Source organism: Jaculus jaculus, chromosome 1 (assembly GCF_020740685.1).
Source record: "Jaculus jaculus isolate mJacJac1 chromosome 1, mJacJac1.mat.Y.cur, whole genome shotgun sequence".
In the NCBI taxonomy this organism is placed as follows: domain Eukaryota; kingdom Metazoa; phylum Chordata; class Mammalia; order Rodentia; family Dipodidae; genus Jaculus; species Jaculus jaculus.
This window is the reverse complement of record NC_059102.1, coordinates 178,978,078-178,999,596: the sequence shown is the minus strand read 5'-3', so window position 1 is coordinate 178,999,596 and position 21,519 is coordinate 178,978,078. Positions and strand designations below refer to the sequence as shown.

General features: G+C 43.8%; 1 protein-coding gene across 1 annotated transcript in view; it reads right to left on the bottom strand.

The window, feature by feature from the left end:
• Window positions 1-19,570, bottom strand: part of Ckap5 (cytoskeleton associated protein 5) — a 150,870-nt gene extending 131,300 nt beyond the window's left edge. Inside the window, exon 1 of the mRNA XM_004657215.2 lies at window positions 19,460-19,570. The gene's annotated coding sequence lies outside the window, so the exon portion shown is untranslated. The remainder of the gene's footprint in view (window positions 1-19,459) is intronic.
• Between the last annotated feature and the right edge of the window lie 1,949 nt (window positions 19,571-21,519).

Sequence of the window (21,519 nt, the reverse complement as noted above, 5' to 3'; positions counted from 1 at the left end):
CCACACCCGGTTCCCTTTATACTTTTTAAAAAATATTTTATTTGTTTGAAAGAAAGGCAGAGAGAATGGGTACACCAGGGTCTCTAGCCACTGCAAAGAAACTCCAGATGCATGCCCCAGTCTTGTGCAGCTGGTTTTACATGGGTACTGAGGAATTGGACCCCAGTCCTTTGGCTTTGCAGGCAAGTGTCTTAACCACTAAGCCATCTCTCCAGTCCCCCTCTCCCCACCCTCTTTTTTTAAAGGCAGAATTTCACTCTAGTCTAGGAACTCACTCTGAAGCCAGGCTGGCCTCAAATCAATGGCAATTCTAATTCAGCCTCCTAAGTGCTAGGGACTCAAGGGGTGTGCTACCATACCTGATTCTTCTTCTTCATCATCATCATTTTTTTTTTTTTTCCATTTTTTGAGGTAGGATTTCGCTCTAGCCCAGGCTGACCTAGAATTCACTAATATAGTCTCAAGGTGGCCTCAAACTCATGGCAATCCTCCCACCTCTGCCTCCCCAGTACTAGGAATAAAGGTATATGCCACCATACCTGGATCTTTTTATGCTTTTTTAAATTATTATTATTATTTTTAGGTAGGGTCTTGCTCTAGCCCAGGCTGACCTGGAATGAAATTCACTATGTAGTCTCAGGTAGCCTCAAACTCATGGTGATCCCTCCTACCTCTGCCTCCTGAGTACTGAGATTAAAGGCATGCACCATCACATCTAGCTTCTTTTCATATTTTTTTAAAATTTTTTTTTGTTCATTTTATTTTATTTATTTATTTGAGAGCGACAGACACAGAGAGAAAGACAGATAGAGGGAGAGAGAGAGAGAGAATGGGCACGCCAGGGCTTCCAGCCACTGCAAACGAACTCCAGACGCGTGTGCCCCCTTGTGCATCTGGCTAACGTGGGACCTGGGGAACCGAGCCTCGAACCGGGGTCCATAGGCTTCACAGGCGAGCGCTTAACCACTAAGCCATCTCTCCAGCCCTTCTTTTCATATTTTTAAAACATATTTTGTTTCTTTATTTGGCGGGGGGTGGGGGAGAATATAGAATGGGCATGCCAGGACCTCTAGCCACTGCAAAAAAACTCGACACGTGCCAACTTGTGCATCTGGCTTTATGTGGAATTGAACTTGGGTCCTTAGGCTTTGCAGACAAGTGCCTTAATCACTATGGTACTCTCCAGATACCCCCTTTCTTGGGGGGGGGGGTTCAAGGTCGGGTCTCACTCTAGTTCAAGCTGACCTGGAATTCACTATATAATGATCCTCCTACCTTTGCCGCTTGAGTGCTGGGATTAAAGGCGTACGCCACCATGCCTGGCTGATGCTCCCCCTTTTTTAATATTTTTATTGCCTTATGAGAGAGTACACGTGTGTAAATGGACAAGCAAAGCCTCCTGCTACTGAAAAGGAACTCCAAGCACATGTGCCACTTTGTGCATCTGACTTGACATGGGTACTGGGGAATCAAACCCAGGCCATCAGCCTTTGCAAGCAAGTGCTTTTAACTGCTGAGCCATTCCTACAGCCTCTCATTTTATTTTATTTTTATTTGTTTCCTTTTTATTTTTGACAAAGATAGTGAGAGAGAACAGGAGTGCCAGGGCCTTTCTGCCACTGTGAACAAATTCCAGACATGTGCGTGCCCTTGTGCACATATGCGACATTGAACGCTTGCGTCATTGTACATCTAGCTACAAAGGACCTGGAGATTTGAACATACATTCTTAGACTTCACAGGCCTTAACCACTAAGCCATCTCTCTAGCCCAGCTTTTTATTTTTTGAGACAGCATCTCACCAAGCTACCCAGGCTGTCTTTGAACTCATTTTGTAGCATAGGCTGGCTTGGAACTTACAATAGTTCCGCTTGACCATCAGGCCTGGCTCCTCTATTCCATTTAGATAAACATCAACCAGTGTGAGAATCAATTTAGTATGACTAAAGGCATTTATAAATAACCTAACATCTCCAATGTGAAGAGAGATTCAAGTAGAAATTTAGATTCAAAAAGACAAGCAAGAAGACTGGGAACTGGGGCTGGAGAGATGGCGTAGTGGTTAAGCGCTTGCCTGTCAAGCCTAAGGACCCCGGTTCGAGGCTCGATTCCCCAGGACCCATGTTAGCCAGATGCACAAGGGGGCACACGCGTCTGGAGGTCGTTTGCAGTGGCTGAAGGCCCTGGAGCGCCCAATCTCTTTCTCTCTCTCTCTGTCTGCCTCTTTCTCTCTCTGTCTGTCGCTCTCAAATAAATTAATTAATTTAAAAAAAAAAGAAGAAGACTGGGAACTGACTCAGGTTACCATTATAAAAGTCTTGAAGAACTGAAAAGAAACTGACTAGAATAACTTGACTTTGAAATACCAAAACATTTCACAGTCCATTTAGCGTGCATACTTCTGAATTAGGTAAGTAAGACCTTTTTTCATTATACCCCCATGAAGCTTATCACTGTCCTAAGGGTTTATGAGTGCCTCAAGGGCAAGATGAGTAGGTACCTTAATTATACTTTTCTCCCAGAATGTGACACAAAGTAAGTACTCAATAAATATTTACCATGAAAAGTAAGACCAAGCCACTGTGAGTCCAAAACCACCCTAAGACTATATAGTGAATTCCAGGTCATCCTGTGCTAGAGTGAATGCCTACCTCAAAAAAAAAAAAAAAAAAAAGAAAGAAAAGAAAAGAAAAAGAAAGCTGGGTGCGGTGGCACACACCTTTAATCCTAGCACTTAGGAGGCAGAGGTAGGAGGATTGCTGTGAGATCAAGGCCACCTAAGACTACACAGTGAATTCCAGGTCAGCCTGGGCTAAAGTGAGACCCTACCTCATAAAACCAAAACAAACAACAACAACAACAAAAAAGGGTAAGAGCAACACTTTTTATTATTATTATTTTTTCTTCCGATGTAGGTTTTCACTCTAGTCCATCTACCTTGCATCTAGATTTTGTTTTTGTTTTGTTCTAGGTCAGCCCAGGCTGACCTAGAACTCACTGTGTAGTCTCAGGCTGCCCTCACACTCATGACAAGCCCACCTACCTCTGCCTCCTGAGTGCTGGGATTAAAGGCATGCACCACCACTCCTGGCTTTTTTTTCTTTTTCTTTTTTTTAAGTTTTTCTTTTAACTTTTTATTTATATGCAAGGAGGGAAGGAGGAAGGAAGGAAAGATGGGCACATCAGGGCAGGACCTCCTGCCACTGCAAACAAACTCCAAATGCATGTGCCACTTTGTGCATCTGGCTTTACATGGATCCTGGGGAATCAAATCTGGGCCATCAGGCTTTACAAGCAAGAACTTTAGCCACTGAGCCATCTCTCCGGCCCTTTTTTAAGTTTAAAAAAAATCTTTATATATGTATATGTGCATATATACATACATACATACATACATACATACATACATACATACATATATATATGGTGTGGTGGTGCAAACTTTAATCCCAGCACTTGGGAGGCAGAGGTAGGAGAACCACTGTGAGTTTGAGGCTACCCTGAGACTCCATAGTGAATTCCAGGTCAGGCTGGGCTACAGTGAAACCCTACCTTGAAAAACTAAAAAACAAAAATAAAACTTTATTATTATTATTTTTTTAACAGAGGACCTTCATTTTTGGAAAGATGAAAAATGTTTACTTGTGTGTGCATGCATGCATTGTGTATGGATGAACAAAAGCCTCTGGCCACTGCCATCAAACTCCAGATGCTTGTGCCACTTTTTAGTGGCTTAGATAGGTGGCTTGGGAATTGAACCCAGATCAGCAGGTTTTGCAAGCACTTTTAACTGGTGAGCCACCTCCCCAGTCCCTGAATTTGGTTTCTAAACATGACTGCCAGTAAAAGAAACTACAACTCTGAGCTGGAGAGATGGCTTAGCGGTTAAGTGCTTGCCTGTGAAGCCTCCGGTTCGAGGCTCAATTCTCCAGGACCCACGTTAGCCACATGCACAAGGGTGCACATGCATTTGGAGTTCGTTTGCAGTGGCTGGAGGCCCTGGCAATGCCCATTTCTCTTAAGACCAGCACTTGGGAGGCAGAGGTAAGAGGATCACTGTGAGTCCAAAACCACTCTGAGACTATATAGTGAATTCCAGGTCATCCTGTGCTAGAGTGAATGCCTACCTCAAAAAAAAAAAAAAGAAAGAAAAAGAAAGCTGGGTGCGGTGGCACAAGCCTTTAATCCCAGCTCTGAAGAGGCAGAGGTATGAGGATTGCCAAGAGTTCAAGGCCACCCTAAGATTACATAGTGAATTCCAAGTCAGCCTGAGCTACAGCAAGAACCTGCCTCAAAAAAAAAAAAAAAAAAAAAAAAAAAATCCACAAAGAAACAACAACAAAGTAACACTGCATTGCAACTCAAAAGTACAAAATCTGGGATGAGGTGATGGTTCAGTGGGTAGCATGCTTGCTGTACAATCATGATCCACACCCAGTTCTCTTGTAAAATTCTGGGTATGGTAGTACACACTTGTAATCTCAGTTCTAGGGAGGCACAAACAGAATATTCCTTGGGTTCCTATGCTACTCGGTATAACTAAAGCTCTGGCCTCCAAACCATGTGTGCACACATGCACACAACACAACACATACCTGGACACACATGTGTACCCATACATATATAAACATGCAAACACAAAAAAATAATAAAACATGGGTTGGAGATGATGGCTTAGCAGTTAAGGTGCTTGCCTGTGAAGCCTAAGGACCCCATGTTCAACTCTCCAGATCCCACATAAGCCAGAGGCACAAACTGACACAAGAACAAGGTTGCACATGCACACTAGATAGGGGTCTGGAGTTCGATTGCAGTGGCTAGAATTCCTGGCATACCAATTATTTCCCTCTCTCCCGCTCTTGTAAAAAAAAAAAAAAAACCACACAAAGCACATTTAAGTTAACTCATACATACCTCAATAGAAATATGAATGTTGAAAAAAAGAAATAAAAGGGTGGTGTCCAAGGCAGGAGGATCACAAAAAAATATAAGAGAGCCCTAAGAAAGGTAATAATGATACCACACTATGATATGCAAGGCCCTAGGGTCAATTCCCAGTACTTGGTGGGAGGGAAACAAGAGGGACAAATTTTCCTTACAGAACTTTCAAATAACATACACAGATACTCATTCCTCCAGGAATCACAACTTAATCCCTTCACCTACAGTGAAGGTGGTTAAGAGTTAGCAATTCATTTCCAAAGAACAGTTACAGAAAGGGGAAAACAGTAATTTTATTCCTTAACTCAGCTGACACTACCTTAACCAAGAGTTTGAGGTTAACATAATCAATGATTGTGAGACAGAAAAGAAGACCCAACTTTCCCCTAGACACTGAACAAGTGTTAAGCAATGTTAAAATCATGTTAATGCTGGGGAAAGGACTGTGTGTGCAAGAATGCTTACTGTGCAAGAATGAGGATTTAAGTTTGATCCCTAGCACTCACATTAAAAAACAAAACAAATAAAAGGTCAGGCATACCTTAGCTGCACATGCCTATAACCCCAGTAATGATGGGGTACAGACAGGAGGATCACTGGGGATCCTTGCTCAGCTAATCTAAATGAAAATAAAACACATTAATAATAAATTCTTTAAGTTTTTATCGTAAACACTCCTTCTGATGTTCATTTCCTATAAATAAGCAAAGACACTGGGGAATAGGGCAATATGACTGCCTAACTAGCAGCTGTGTACTCTTCCTTGCCGCCCTGGTTGGCTTTAGCAGAAGCACTGTCAAATGCTATGCCAATGCCAGCCATTTGTTAATGAACACACCATGGGGGAAAGCACATGATGGTCAACAAGGGCTTGTTCTGGCTCCTGAAAATGCAGCTCCAGCTAAGCCTGCTTGAAACAGTTTTTACCAGATGTTTTGCTACCACAAGTCTTGGTGGTGAACTCTAGATGACCCTGCAACCATTTCTACCTAGGCCAGCAGGGAAGCACTTCCCCTGTTAGCTTTTCAGGGGGACTACTATAACTGGTGCAAAAATGCCCATGCCATAATTGATGTAAAACTTTCATTTACATGAAATATTTGCTGTGACTGGGGCAAAAATCACTTGTCTAATTATGAAAGCAGGCTGTTTGATCCACTTGGTGAGCAGACAGGAGACACACTGAAACCTTCAGACTCCTTCCTTAAAAGGCTTCTCTCATGAGGTATTTTCTTTTTTCTTTCTTTTTTTCCTTCCTTCTTTCCTTTCTCTCTCGTTTATTCTTTTTTTTTTTTTTTTTTGGTTTTTTGAGGTAGGGTCTCACTCTGGCTCAGGCTGACCTGGAATTCACTATGTAGTCTCAGGGTGGCCTCGAACTCACGGCGATCCTCCTACCTCTGCCTCCCGAGTGCTGGGATTAAAGGCGTGCGCCACCACGCCTGGCTATTCTCTCGTTTATTCTTGGTTTTACAAGGTAGGGTTTCACTCTAGCCCAGGCTGACCTAGAATTCATTAGTTAGTCTCAGGGTGGCCTGAACTCACAGTGATCCTCCCACCTCTGCCTCTTGAATGTTGGGATTAAAGGTGTGTGCCACCATGCCTGACTTTTTTTTTTCTCTCTCTCTCCTTCATTTTCTTTGAGGCATAGTCTCATTCAAGAACAGGCTGGTCTGGGGCTGAAGAAATAGCTTAATGGTTTAAGCGCTTGCCTGTGAAGCCTAAGGACCCCAGTTCGAGGCTCGATTCTCTAGGACCAATGCAAGCCAGATGCACAAGGTGGCACATGCATCTGGAGATTGTTTTCAGTGGCTGGAGGTCCTGGCGTGCCCATTCTCTAACTACCTCCTTCTTTCTCTGTTGTTCTCAAATAAATAAACATGAACAAAAAAAGAAAGAACAAGCTGGTCTGAAATTCATGCTTTTTTTAAAAGTATATTTTACTTATTTGAGAGGGACAGAAGGAGAGCGAGCGAGACAGAGAGAGAGAATGGGAGAGCCAGCCTCCAGTCACTGCAAACAAACTCCACCCCACAATGCATGACCCATATACCCCAACAAGAAGGGTCCTTGTGGAGCGGGGAGGACAGAGAGAAAGTTAACAATGGTACCAATTTGACTCTATTCACTGACTACAAAAATAAAAATAAATAAATGAATAAATAAAAAACCTCCAGATGCCTGAGCTACCTTGTGCGTCTGGTTTTATGTGGGTACTAAGGGATCGAACCTGGGTCCTTTGGCTTTGCATATAAGTGCCTGAACCACTAAGGCATCACTCCGGCCCCTGAAACTCATGCTTTTAAAAAGATATTCTTGAAGCTGGGCGTGGTAGTGCATGCCTTTAATCCCAGCACTTGGGAAGCAGAGGTAGGAGGATCACCATGAGTTCAAGGCCAGCCTGAGACTACACAGTGAATTCAGGTCAGCCTGAGCTACAGTAAGACCCTACCTCAAAAAAACAAGCAAGCAAGCAAACAAACAAAAAGATATTCTTTATCTGTATGTGTGTGTAGAGGGGGGTGATGGCTGCCACACAGTCTCTTGATGCTACAAATGAACACCATATTTCACTTTTACATGAGTGGCTGGTGTACTGAACACAGGCTAGCAGGCTTTGCAAGCAAGTGGCTGAGCCATCTCTCCAGCCCTAGAAATTCATTCATTAACCCAGGGTTGTCTTGAACTCATGGTGATTCTCCTACCTCAGCTGCCTGTGTGCTGAGATTAATGGCATGAGCCACCATGCCCTGCCCTCAGGTGGTATTTTCTTGCTTACTTTCAGGAGAGTGAGCTGAGCTAGTAACTGAAGAAAGAAACAGCAGAGGCAGTGGAGTGGCAACACTGCAGAGCAGCCAGCTGCTTGACAGCTGAAGAAGAGGCATAGCTGAGCGGTGGGTAGTCTAAGCAGCAAAAACAACAGAGCAGCCAGCTGCACTGACAGCTACAAAGAGAGGCAGAGCTGTAAGACTGGCAGGCAACAGTGATGACAATGACAGAAGCAATGAAAGAGCAGAAGTAGCTGCTTCCACTGTCTGGAGCACACAGCAAGTGTGACATGGACCATAAGCAATAGGAGGCAGCTGAACAGTTTAGAACAGGCAAGGTAGGAACAAGAGGGACAATGAAAGAAGAGAAAATGAAGAGATGAGACTGAAGGATAAAAGGCAGCAGTGAGCCAGAGAAAAGAACCTGCTGGCATTGGTCCTGGGAAAGTTCCAGAGAAATGAAGTCTGTCTGTCTGTCTTTACTTTTTTCTTTATTTGCAGCAGAGATGAACAGAGAGAGAAAAAGGGCATGTCAAGACCTCCAGCCACTGCAAACAAACTCCTGATGTACGTGCCACCTTGTGTATCTGGCTTACGTGGGTCCTGGGGAATCAAACGTGGGTCCTTCAGCTTCACAGGTTAAGTGCCTTAACCTCTAAGCCACATCTCCAGCCCAAGATGAAGTCTGTAAGTGTTCAGACATCCCAGGCCTAGGAACTCCAACACTGGTTACCATCAAGTACTGAGAAGTTCCAATAGATAGGACTCCCTAGAAACTGTAATGCCAGCTCCTGCCAAGGGCTGAGGAATCCTGAATTCCTGTGCCTACAAGAGCTCTATCATTTGTAGAACTAAGGTCCCAGCATATAAGGCCTGTCAGCTGTAACACTAGAGGGCACTGCCTGATGCTACTTCCTCCTGCCTGATACTAGCTTCAGTCCAATACCCAGAACTACAAACATTGACTGAAAGAACTCCTTGAGGAGTGCTCAGCACTGAAACATCTCTAGCACACCTTCTTCCAAGGCTCAGGTCCTTACAATGCACTCTCTCGTTTTTTGTTGTTTAAATTTTTATTCATTTACTTTAGAGTGACAAAGAGAGAAAGAGGCAGAGAGAAGAGAGAGAATGGGCATGCCAGGGCCTCCAGCCACTGCAAATGAACCCCAGACGCGTGCACCCCCTTGTGCATCTGGCTAATGTAGGTCCTGGGGAATTGAGCCTTGAACTGGGGTCCTTAGGCTTCATAGGCAAGTGCTTAACCACTAAGCCACTAAGCCATCCCTCCAGCCCTTTACAATGCACTCTTCCAGACACAAAATGGCCTGGATATCCATGACCTCACAGTGCCTATATAAGAACATTATATAATAATAGAAGGAAAAGATGATGACATTAACATAATAGAGGGACTGATTTAGAGGAGGAGGGGTTATGCTGGAGAGTGGAGCTGTGAAGGGGAAAGTGGGGGGAGATTATCATGGTTTACTGTCTATAATTACAAAAGCTGTCAATAATAAAAAATAATAACCAAAGAAAAAAAAAACTTCTTGCCTACTTATGCCTTCTATTCAAGTAATGCATATAAAGACCCTAGCCAGCTGACTGGTAACAATCTTACTAAAATATCCGCTGTCTACAGTATGATATGATAGTATTCTGTGGTATTCTTTCCAAAAACACACATAACCATAGTTCAATCATGAGAAAAACAGTAGCTAAACACAGAGGGCATGGTAGTCAACAAAATAACGACTACTACTCAAAATTATCAAGGTCATGAAGACAAGGAAAGACTGAGAAACTACCATAGAACAGGAGCTATAAGAGATGATCACTCAATGCAGTATGTTATCCTGGACTTGATCACAAAATAGAAAGGGACTATGAATATAAAACTTGTTGAAAGAGTGGTGGGGCACGCCTTTACTCCCAGCACTCAGGAGGCAGAGGTAGGAGGATCGCTGAGAGTTCAAGGCCACCCAGAGACTACAGAGTGAATTCCAGGTCAGCCTGAGCTAGGGTGAGACCCTACCTTGGAAAAAAAAAAACTTGTTGAAGGTCAGGTGTGGTGATACATGTCTTTAATCCCAGCACTGAGAAGGTAGAGGTAGGAGTCACTGTGAGTTTGAGGCCAGTCTAGAGCTACAGAGTGTGTTACAGATCAGCCTGGGCTACAGTGAAACTCTACTTCAAGAAGAAAAAAGATGCAGAGAGGCACATAAGTCTGGAGTTTGCCCATGTGCACACACATACATGTGCACAAATAAAAACATAAAATTTAAAAAAAAAAAGGTAAGAGATGACTCAGCTGGTAAAAGCATTTACCATACAAGTATGAGGGCCTGAATTAAGATCCCCAACACCATTATAAATGTTGGGCGTAGCGGTATACACCTATTATCCCAACTCTCCAAAGGTAGAGACATACAGATCCCTGGGGCCAGCTGGGTAGCAGGGAGGCTAGTTCGGCATTTGTAGCAACAAAAAAGAGACCATTTCTCAAACAAGGTGGAAAGTGAGGACCAAAACCCTGAGGTTGTTCTCTGACCTTCACACACACACCCCCCCCATAAATACACACACCACACACATACAAAACAAACAAAAGTACTTTTTATAAATTTTTATTCTTTTTTGGGGGGGGGTTCAAGGTAGGGTCTCACTCTAGCTCAGGCTGACCTGGAATTCACTCTGTAGTCTCAGGGTGGCCTTGAACTCACAGGTGATCCTCCCTCCTACCTCTGCCTCCCAAGTGCAGGGATTAAAGGCATGCGCCACTACACCCGGCATTTTTTTTTAAGTAATGTACTCTGTTAAATAACCCTCCACTCCACTTATGTTCATTCAAACAATCAGTGAAGAAGCCAGGTAGGTGGAGCACTCTCTCACTCGCTCTAAAATTAAAAAAAAAAAAAAAAATTTTAAAAGTTATCAATAAAGCAAAGTAAGTGAGAGGGATTAAACAGTTCTGTGCACCATTTGTGCAATTTTCTTTAAATCTAAAATTATTCCAAAGTAAAAAAAATTTAGTTTCTTTTTGTATTATTTTTATTTGTGTGTGCAAATACACAACATGGCATGTGCGGTGTATGCACATGTATATGCCCTTGTGGCACCCCATATGTGGTAGACTCACTCTCACCCATGGCAAGGGTGTTGGGTCTGTTCCACTGTAGGAATGGATTCCGGGTGCATGGCCATAACCAGCTGCTTTAGCTGTTTGTCATGGGATCTGGAGATCTGAACTCGTATCAGGCCTCCTCAGCCCCTCATGCTTGCTCAGGAAGCACACTTAACTGCTGAGCACTGTCTCCATCACTAAAGGTTTCCTTTCAATAAAATATCATTTTCTTAAGCCAGGTGAGGTGGCACACGCCTTTAATCCCAGCACTTGGGAGGCAGAAGTAGGAGGATCACCGTGTGTTTGAGGCCACCCTGAGACTACATAGTGAATTCCAGGTCAGCCTGGACTAGAGTGAAATCCTACCTTGAAAAACTAAAAATTATCATTTTCTTAAAAAAAAAAAAAAAAGTCAAGGGGAATGCATAAACAATGGGGTGTGGCCACTTGAGCCTTTAACCTTAGACCAGCAGGGAGCAGAGACCCAAGAATCTTCAGAGCCCCATAGGCTCGGGAATCAGTAGAGACCCTGGCTCAAAACAAGACTGACCAGCTAGAGAGATGGTTCAGCAGTTAAGGTGCTTGCCTGCAAAGCCTAACAATGAGGGTTCAATTCCCCAGTACCCATATAAAGCCAGATGCACAAAGTGGTGCATGCATCTGAAGTTCATTTGCAGTGGCTAGGGGCCCTGGCATGACCATTTTCTCTGTCTCTCTACTTGCAAATAAATAAGAAAAAAAATTTTTTTACAAGGGGGGGGGGTGCTGGAGAGATGGCTCAGTGGTTAAGGCGCTTGCCAGAAAAGACGAACAACCTGAGTTCTATTCCCCAGTACCCACATAAAGCCAGATGCACAGAGTGGCACATACATCTTTAGTTCATTTGCTGTGGTAAGAGGCCCTGTTGTGCACATTCTCATTCTCTCTCTGCTGGGTATGGCGGTACACACCTTTAATCCTAGCACTGGGGAGGCTGAGATAGAAGGATCACTGTGAGTTCAAGGCAGGCCTGGGACTAGAGTGAGTTCTAGGTCAGCCTGGGCTAGAATGAGACCCTACCTTGAAAAAAACAAAACAAAACAAATCAGGGCTGGAAGTTGGTTCAGCAGTCGAAGGAGCATTTTTTTTTTTTTTTTTTTTTTTTACAAAGCCTGCTAAGCCAAGGTTCGATTCCTCGGTACACATGTAAAGCCAGATGCACAAAGTGGCACATGAGTCTGGAATTTGTTTGCAATGGCTAGAGGCCCACTGGTGTGCCAATTTCTCATTCTCTGTAGCAATCTAGATCATATTGTGAAGTGAAATAAGCCAATCTGAAAGCTATATAAACTTGGTTTCAATTATATGATATTCTGGAACAGGGAAGAGGCAAAACTACAGACACCAAAAATGACTTGAGGGAACAGAGAGGCAAATAAGTGAGTAAGGCAGTGAAACTCTTCTCTCTTTTTTTAATCCTGACACAAGTTTATTTGTACAAACGGCACAGGAGTATAGTAACCCCATGCAGGCAGCTGTCCAGGGTCACAACAGTCCTTCTAGTCTCACAGTGGCAGAGGCCTTTATTATGGAGGCCTGGCTTACTCCTGTACAAGTGACAAATCTAAATATGAGTCTACGATTTTTCTAGTTTTCTTAGTTTAAAACTTCTGAGCTAATGTGATGAGATATTATTGACATCCAAAAATACAAAAGCACAGCCGAATGGTTATTCACATGCTGTCTTCATTTACTTTCTATCATACAGAGATGAATATGCTAGTTTGGATCACTTTTAATCAACCTTTTTTGTGGGGGGAGGGTTTGATGTAGGGTCTCACTATAGGCCAGGCTGACCTCAATCCTCCTACCTCTCCAGACACATGCCCCATTTTGTGCATCTGGCTTTACATGGGTACTGAGGAATCAAACTAGGGTCAACAGGCTTTACGGGCAAGCACCTTAACTGCTAGCCATCTCTCTAGGCCTCAATCAGCCTTTTGACCACCTACTTTGATCCAGGCATTGTCACAAAGGTGAAAAAAGAAAGAAATGTATGTTTGGCTTTCATTTCTGTGAAGAAATCTGACGCAAGTAAACAAAAAAACAGCCTATCACACAACAATTAATGAAACATAAGAAAATAAGGTAAAAGTCAGCAAGACACTAACTAAGAACTTAGAAAATTGTTCTTTAAGGGGTTAACATATGAGTTGAGACCTGGATAAATAAGATCTGTAGTACAGGTCTGAAGTAGAGGCAGAGTACAGTTCCAGGTAGCAAATAGCAAATGTAAAGACCAAAATGAAGAAGCTTAACCTAAGGAACATAACTTTGAATCCAATATCAGAATATGAGGATCATGTTAAATCGCAAACCTCAACACTGACTGCAAGAACCTATCCATAATAATAGATTATGATCTAAGTTTTAAATCAAGTGTGGTACACATGCCTATAAATCCCAGGATTTGGGCAGCAGAGGCAGGAGAATCATTGAAAGTCAATCAACCTAGTCTACTTAGTGAGTTTCATGCCAGCCAAGATTCTATATATAATAAGATTCTGTCTCAAAACAAAATTCAATATTTTTGTTTTGTTTTTCAAGGTAGGGTTTCTCTCTAGTCCAGGCTATCCTGGAATTCACTATGTAGTCTCAGGGTGGCCTCAAACTCATGGTGATCCTCCCATCTCTGCCTCCCAAGTGCTGGGATTAAAAGGGTGCGCCACCACGCCTGGCCAAAATTCAAATTTTTAAAATTTATTTGAGAGAGAGAGGCAGATAGAGAGAGAACAGGTGAGACAGGGCCTCTAGCCACTGTAAACAAACTCTAGACACATGTGCCACCTTGTGCACCTGGCTTATGTGGGTACTGGTGAACTAAACTTGGGTCCTTATGCTTTGCAGACAAGCACCTTAACTGATAAGCCCTCTCTCCAGCCCTCAAATTCAAATTTTATTCTCTCTCTTGCACCATCTCACTCATAGGTGTCCCTATAGTAAACAATGAATTTTGGACCATGTCACCCATTATACATATTTCATATCTCTGGTTGGAAGTATTAAAGGGGGAAAACTCTAGCCACAATTTATTCTTGTCTTAACTAATCTCATTATTTTATAAGGTATCATAATAAGAACAAAGGCCCTGGGTACTAACTTGGATTCAAATTCAAGTTCCATCAGTTACATGACTCTAAGCAAACTGAATAATCCAACAACTCAGTTCCATTATCTGTAAAATATTGAGAGGATTTAAAAAATATATTATTTGGGCTGGAGAGATGGCTTAGCGGTTGAGCACTTGCCTGTGAAGCCTAAGGATCCTGGTTCGAGGCTCGGTTCCCCAGGTCCCACGTTGGCCAGATGCACAAGGGGGCGCACGCGTCTGGAGTTCGTTTGCAGAGGCTGGAAGCCCTGGCACGCCCATTCTCTCTCTCTCCCTCTATCTATCTTTCTCTCTGTGTCTGTCGCTCTCAAATAAAAAATAAATAAATAAATAAATATATATATATATATATATATACACATATATATATATATATAATATTTATTTACAAGCAGAGAGAGAGAGAATGAGAGAAGCAATGGGCACACCAGGGCCTCCTGCCACTGTAAACAAACTCCAGAAACATGTGCCACTTTGTCCATCTGGCTTTATGTGGGTATTGGGGATTTGAACCCAGGCCAAAAGGTTGTTCTCTAGCCCCAAAAGGATTTTTAAAAAAAGTATCAGCAGGCCGGGCATGGTGGCCCATGCTTTTAATACCAGCACTCTGGAGGCCTGAGATTAGAGGATCACCATGAGTTTGAGACCAGACTGGACTGCAAATGAGATACAGGTCAGCATGGGCTAGAGTGAGACCCAACAATAAATAATGGGCCGGTGTGGTGGCGCATGCCTTTAGTCCTAGCACTTGGGAGGCAGAAATAGGAGGAGCAGAACCGTGAGTTTGAGGCCACCCTGAGACTACATAGTGAATTCCAGGTTCAGCCTGGACTAGAGTGAAACCCTACCTCGAAAAACCAAAATAATAATAATAATAATAATGATAATGATAATAAATGCTAGTGTAGACAGGCGTGGTGGCGCATGCCTTTAAGCCCAGCACTCGGGAGGCAGAGGTAGGTGGATTGCCGTGACTTCGAGGCCACACTGAGACTCCATAGTGAACTCCAGGTCAGCCTGGGCTAGAGTGAGACCCTACTTCAAAAAAACAAAACAAAACAAAAAAATGCTAGTGCAAGTAAAAGTTATTTTAGAATATACTTTGTTTAAAGACCAAGGCTGGGCCAGAAGGATTATAGAAACTACAATTTGCTACAATAAACTGAAAGGAAAATCTGTCAAAATCCCATAGATGCTTTGTCTTTTTCTGGTTCATCAATGTGTTCCCTGGATCTAGAACAATGTATAACATTCAGCAGTCATATCTGTTAAATGCATGAATGAATGAGACCCCATTATGTCAAAGGAATATAAGAAGCATAAAACAACCTGACGTTACTAGAATGTAAAGTTTTCATTGATTGTTGTGCTTTTTGTTCTTTTAAAAAATAAATATAGATATACATACATATATATACACATGTATATATATATATACATATATATATATACACACACACAGACACACACACACAAGATGGTGTGGTGATACATGCCTTTAATCCCAGCATTTGGGAAGCAAAGGTAAGAGGATCGCTGTCAGTTCAAAGGTAATTTCAGTTTAGCCTGGGATAGAGCAAGACCCTACCTCGGAAAAACCATAATAATAATATTTACTTATTTATGAGAGGGAGAATGAATGAGTGTGCCAGGGTCTCTAGCCACTGCAAATGAACTCCAGACACATGTACCTCCTTGTGCATCTAGCTTACATGGGTTCTGGGAATCGAACCTGGGTCCTTAGGCTTTACAGGCAAGCACCTTGACTGCTAAACCATTTCTCCAGCCCCCTTCTTATTTATTTTGAGAGACAGAGAAAGAGAGAACGGGCATGCCAGCATGCCAGGGCCTTCAGCTGCTGCAAATCAACTCCAGACGTGTGCGCCCCCTTGTGCACATGTGCAACATCGCGCTCTTGCATCACTACATCTGGCTATGTGGGACCTGGTGATTTGAACATGAGTTCTTAGGCTTCACAGGCATGCACCTTAAGCACTAGGCAATCTCTGCAGCCCTCTCTCTTATTCTTTGTAAGGAGGTGTCACTCTGTAGCCCAAATTGGCCTTTAATTTATGGCAATCCTCCCCTGCCTAAGCCTCCTACACAAGAGGATTACAAGCATGTTTTGGCATGCATTTATTCTGTTTCAAGATTTTTTTTTTTTTTTTTTTTGAGGTAGGGTCTCACTCTAGCACAGGCTGACCTGGAATTCACTCTATTCTCAGGGTGGCCTTGAACTCACGGTGATCCTCCTACCTCTGCCTCCCGGGTGCTGGAATTAAAGGCATGGCGTACGCCACCACACCTAGCCATGACTTTTAACACTACTTCAAGGTATTGTTAAATTATTGCTAAATCATGTTAATTATTTTTAATTGCGTTCCTCAAACACAGGTGTTCATAATATTAAACTTCATGACACTTACTGCAGTGAAAACTACTGCAAGTCTTGAATAGATGGCTCGGTGGTTCAAGGCACTTGCAGGTAAAGCCTGCCAGCCCAGGTCCAATTTCCCCATTACCTATGTAAGGCCAGACGCACAATGTGGCTCATGCATCTGGAGTTCATTTGTAGCCTCAAGAGGATCTGGCATGCCCATGCTCTCTCTCTCTCTTTCATAAATAAATTTAAAATATTGAATATTTTTATTTATTTACAAGGAGAAAGAGACCAGTAGCCCTACTGAGGGCCCTCTTCAGTGAAATGGGGGTGGGAAAGAGGGAATATAAGAAGATAACAGGAGGGGAATAACTAATATGCAATTTATTCATCTAATAAACAACATAATTAAAAATTATTTAAGGGCTGGAGAGATGGCTTAGCGGTTAAGCGCTTGCCTGTGAAGCCTAAGGACCCCGGTTCAAGGCTCGATTCCCCAGGTCCCACATTAGCCAGATGCACAAGGGGGCGCACGCATCTGGAGTTCGTTTGCAGAGGCTGGAAGCCCTGGCGCGCCCATTCTCTCTCTCTCCCTCTATCTGTCTTTCTCTCTGTGTCTGTCGCTCTCAAATAAATTTTAAAAAAATTAAAAAATTAAAAAAAATTATTTAAAAGCTGTTGCAAAAATCCAGGTGTGGCACTGCATGCCTTAAATCCTAGCATTCAGGAGGCTGAGGTAGGAGATCGCCATAAGTTCAAGGCCAGCCTGGGCTACAGTGAAACCCTGATCCCCCCCAAAAAATTGTAGCTGTCAGTTGTACACGATATCTGTAATGGAATCACCACATGCCACTTTTCATATACAAAGTTGATTAAAACTTTAAAAGTAATAGAGAAGAGGGGTTGGAATGATGATGGCTCAGTGGATACTTGGCTTGCCTCACAAGCATGAGTCCCTGAGTGTGAATCTCTCGAACCTATGTGAAAACCAGACACTGTAGTGCTAATGTCTGCGGTTCTAGATTCCCTAAAGGAAGAAGGGAGGTGAAGACAGGGCAATCACCTCAAAAAAATATCTATCCAGGCACACACAGCTGTATACTACAAAATCTGAGACCCTACCTCTGACAAGGTGAAAGGAGAAAACCAACACCCAAGCTGTCCTCTGACTTCCATGTGCATGTCTGCATTAACACACATGAACATGCATACAGAGTAAAAAGAGAAAGCTGGGTGTGGCGGCACACACCTTTAATCCCAGCATTTGGGAGGCAGAGGTAGGAGGATCACAGTGAGTTTGAGACCACCCAGAGACTACAGAGTGAATTCCAGGTCAGCCTGTGCTACAATGAGACTCTACCTAGGCGGGGGGGGGGGGGGGGGGGGGGGGGGGGGGGGAGGGGGTGTTCATGACATATTGTTATGATATAACTTTGCTTTGCCATTGACTTAAGTACTTTAAAATATATATTTTACTTATTTAATCATTTGAGGCAGGAGGAGGCAGAGAAGCCGGGCATGGTGGCGCATGTCTTGAATCTCCGCACTCGTGAGGCACAGGCAGGAGGATTGCCATGAGTTCAAGGCCACCCTGAGACTACCAAGTGAATTCCAGGTCAGCCTGGGCTTAGAGTAAGACCCTACCTTGAAAAACTAAAAAGAGAGAGAGAATAGGCACACCAGAGCCTCTAGCCACTGCAAACAAACTCCAGACACATGTACCACCTTGTGCATCTAGCTTATGTGGGTACTGTGGAGTTGAACCTGGGTCCTTAGGCTTCACAGGCAAGTTCCTTAACCATAAGCTATCTCTCCAGCCCCTTAAGTGCCTTTTAAAACCTTTGTAAAATTTTCCTCACAACTAGTTTATGTTGACAAATAAATTAAGTTCATCTTTATATCAGTAAATATCCTTAACAGCATTAGTTTGTCCATTCACATTAGAGAAGCCCTAAAGATTGTTAGATTAATTTATTTGTTCTTCAGACCAAAGAAGGGCTTTGCAGGGTGATGGGGGGAATAAAAGAGGCTCACCTTTCTAAAAATGAGTTTTCAGTTCTATAATTATGCATAATATAAGGCAGGCATCATATCTGGGCCAACACTTCATGTCTTGGTTCCCAGAAGAATTAAATTAGAGCCATGCATAAATTTGGGGCAAGTTCTGCAAAAACTTCACCCTCTATTGATTCTGAATCAAAAACTCATTGTTAAGATTCATCAACACGAATGTATTTTGTAACACCCAACAACCACTCCAGGAACCCTCTCTGTCATCATTCTGTTGTTCAATGCAAGAAACGAAACAGGATGCATTACATCCTGCATGACAATGACCACGATTGAGGGTACCTATCTCAAGAGCTGTGAGTGTTGCGGGCTAAAAAGTAAGAACCTCACTCTTCCAACTCCCCACCCTGCTGGCGTAAAGCAGCGAGGCCTGTTTAGCTTACACTGCTGGCTATTGTATTAGACCCCCAAATCTTGCCAGCTGCAATATATCTGACCTCCGTAGACACTCCCCCCAAGAGAAAGCCAGACAGAAGGGCGGGGCACTGAGGGATCGCAATTGTTATTTAAAAAAAAAAAACCGCAGGTAGGGACCCAGGTGATGAGGCAGGCCCTGCACTACAGTCCTTGTCAAGCTCGGAGGCGACTAGGCCCTCCACACCCACCCGGGTCCACACAGGTTCACTCATTCATTCATTTGACAATTACGTGCGGCGCATTCCCCCAGGGAGGACGGCCGCCGGCCCCCCGCCCGCCCAGGAACAGCTCCGCATCAGGCGCGGCCTGCTCAGCCCGCGTCCCCGTCCCCGCTCCACCGGACGCTGCCACCCCGCGCCCCGCTCGCTGCGGCGCGCTCTGCTCAGCCGAGTCCCCGGCCCCGGCCTCCCCGACCCGCGAGCACCCACGCCCCCAGCCCTGCCCGCCGCGGGCTCCCGGGCCTCCGCCCCGCTCCGCCGCCTCAGACCTGCCGGGTTCGTGAGGCAGAGGCGCGCGTCCGGCCCAGCGCCCGCCCGCGGCGAAGGGTCCTTCGGCGCGCGCCCCGTGGGCTCTCCGGGTCTAGGCTAGTGGGTGAGGCCCACTGCCCCACTCACCTCCGCCGGATCAGAACCAAGGGGCCTGCTCTATCTAAGCCGTTTGAAACCGCTTGGGCCGCCGCACACCCCGCAGTGTCCTCGTTGTTTATTGGTCCTTGCCGGACCGCCTGTCGCCCTCTTATTGGTCCGTTTGAAAGGGCTATGGGTACGCGCCGCCTGCTGCCTTAAAGGGACAGCGCGCAGCTGCGCCTCCCCAGACTCTTGAACTGCCTACTCAGGTGCTTCAGCCGCAAGCTGAAGGAAAACCTACCTGACTACCTGGGGAAGGGCTTGTGTAAAGCTGTGCCTCCCCGCAAGTCAGCGCGTTTTCTTTTAATCACGAATGTTCCAACTGCTGTCAGCATCTGACCTATATATACAGTTCTTGCAGTTGCAAATAATGATTGTGCACTTAAGTGCTGAGAAAGAAACCAAAGGCCCCTGGGATGTAACGGAAGGAGCAGTGAATGGAGAGGCAGGATGCTAGACAGTAGTTTTGAACTTGCTTAGAGCAAGTCACTTTTTCTTTTTCGTCACTTAGTAAATCTGGACTTTAGTTTCCTCGTGTATAAAATGGAATAACGATGTTTTCCTCACAAGTTGAATGTGATTTAATGTAGCAAATTGAATATTTAGGAAAGGTCTTTATTAACTGTAATATCTTCATTTTTATGAAAATATAAGGCTTAGTTCATAGGATCTTAAAATTATTATTTTTTAAATATTTTTGTTCATTTTTTATTTATTTATTTGAGAGCAACAGACACAGAGAGAAAGACAGAGGGAGAGAGAGAAAATGGGCGCGCCAGGGCTTCCAGCCTCTGCAAACGAACTCCAGACGCGTGCGCCCCCTTGTGCATCTGGCTAACGTGGGACCTGGGGAACCGAGCCTCGAACCGGGGTCCTTAGGCTTCACAGGCAAGCGCTTAACCGCTAAGCCATCTCTCCAGCCTCTTAAAATTATTTTTTACTTATTTTCTTTTTGGGACAGACTCCCACTCTTAAATTGTCCTAGAACTCATTATGTATATCAGGCTGGCCTGCAACTTGTGAGATCCTCCCAGCTCTGCTTCCCCAGTGCTCAGGTTCCATGCATGTATCAGAATACTCCAAAAAGTTCTTTTTTTTTTTTTTTAAGATCTGTGTACAATAGTTCTATGAATAAAATTAGGTCCTTCCAAAGAATTTTTCCATCTACAATGATCAGAGAAGTAAAACATACAGACTCACAACTAGAATTCAAAGGAATCTAAGAACTATGCCAGTGAAAGATTATAGATGCTTGGCAAGGAAGAAATTTGATGGAGGGGTCTGTGAGTGAGATATACTTTCAGTCTGATATGTAAAGGACATGCACTGGAAGACCTCTTACCTAGCAGGTGTGAGGCCCCAACTTTGATACCCAGCACCAAAAAAGAAAAAAAAAAAAGTAAATGCTTCTGGACATATAACTTTATCATCAGGCTAAATGATGGAGAAGGAATGAGTGAAATTAAAGTAATTATTGTATCTTTTGTTTTTATCTATCAAATTGGCAAACATGACAAAGCACAATCTTTGGTTGGTTATGATTTGGAGAGATAAGAGGTGGGCATGCTGGCTTACACCTGTAATACCAGCAGTTTGGAGGCTGAGGCAGGAGGATCAGGAATTCAGAGTCAGCTTGAGCTACACAGTGAGTTTGAAGCCAGCCTGAGCTACATAAAATGATGTCTCAAAACAAACAAAAAGGGCTGGAGAGATGGCTTAGCAGTTAAGATGCTTACCAGCAAAGCCAAAGGACCCAGGTTCCACTGCCCGGTTCCCACTTAAAGGCAGATATACTAGGTGGCACATACATCTGGAATTCATTTGCAGTGGCTGGAGGCCCTGGAATGTCCATTCTCTCTCTCTGCTCTTTTCATTCTCTCCCTCAAAAAATTTTAAAAAAGCAAGCTGGGTGTGGTGGCACATGCCTTTAATCCCAGGAATTAAATTTAATCCCTGGGAGGCAGAGGTAGGAGGATCTCTGTGAGTTCAAGGTCACCCTGAGAATACAGAGTGAATTCCAGGTCAGTCTAGACTAGAGTGAAACCCTA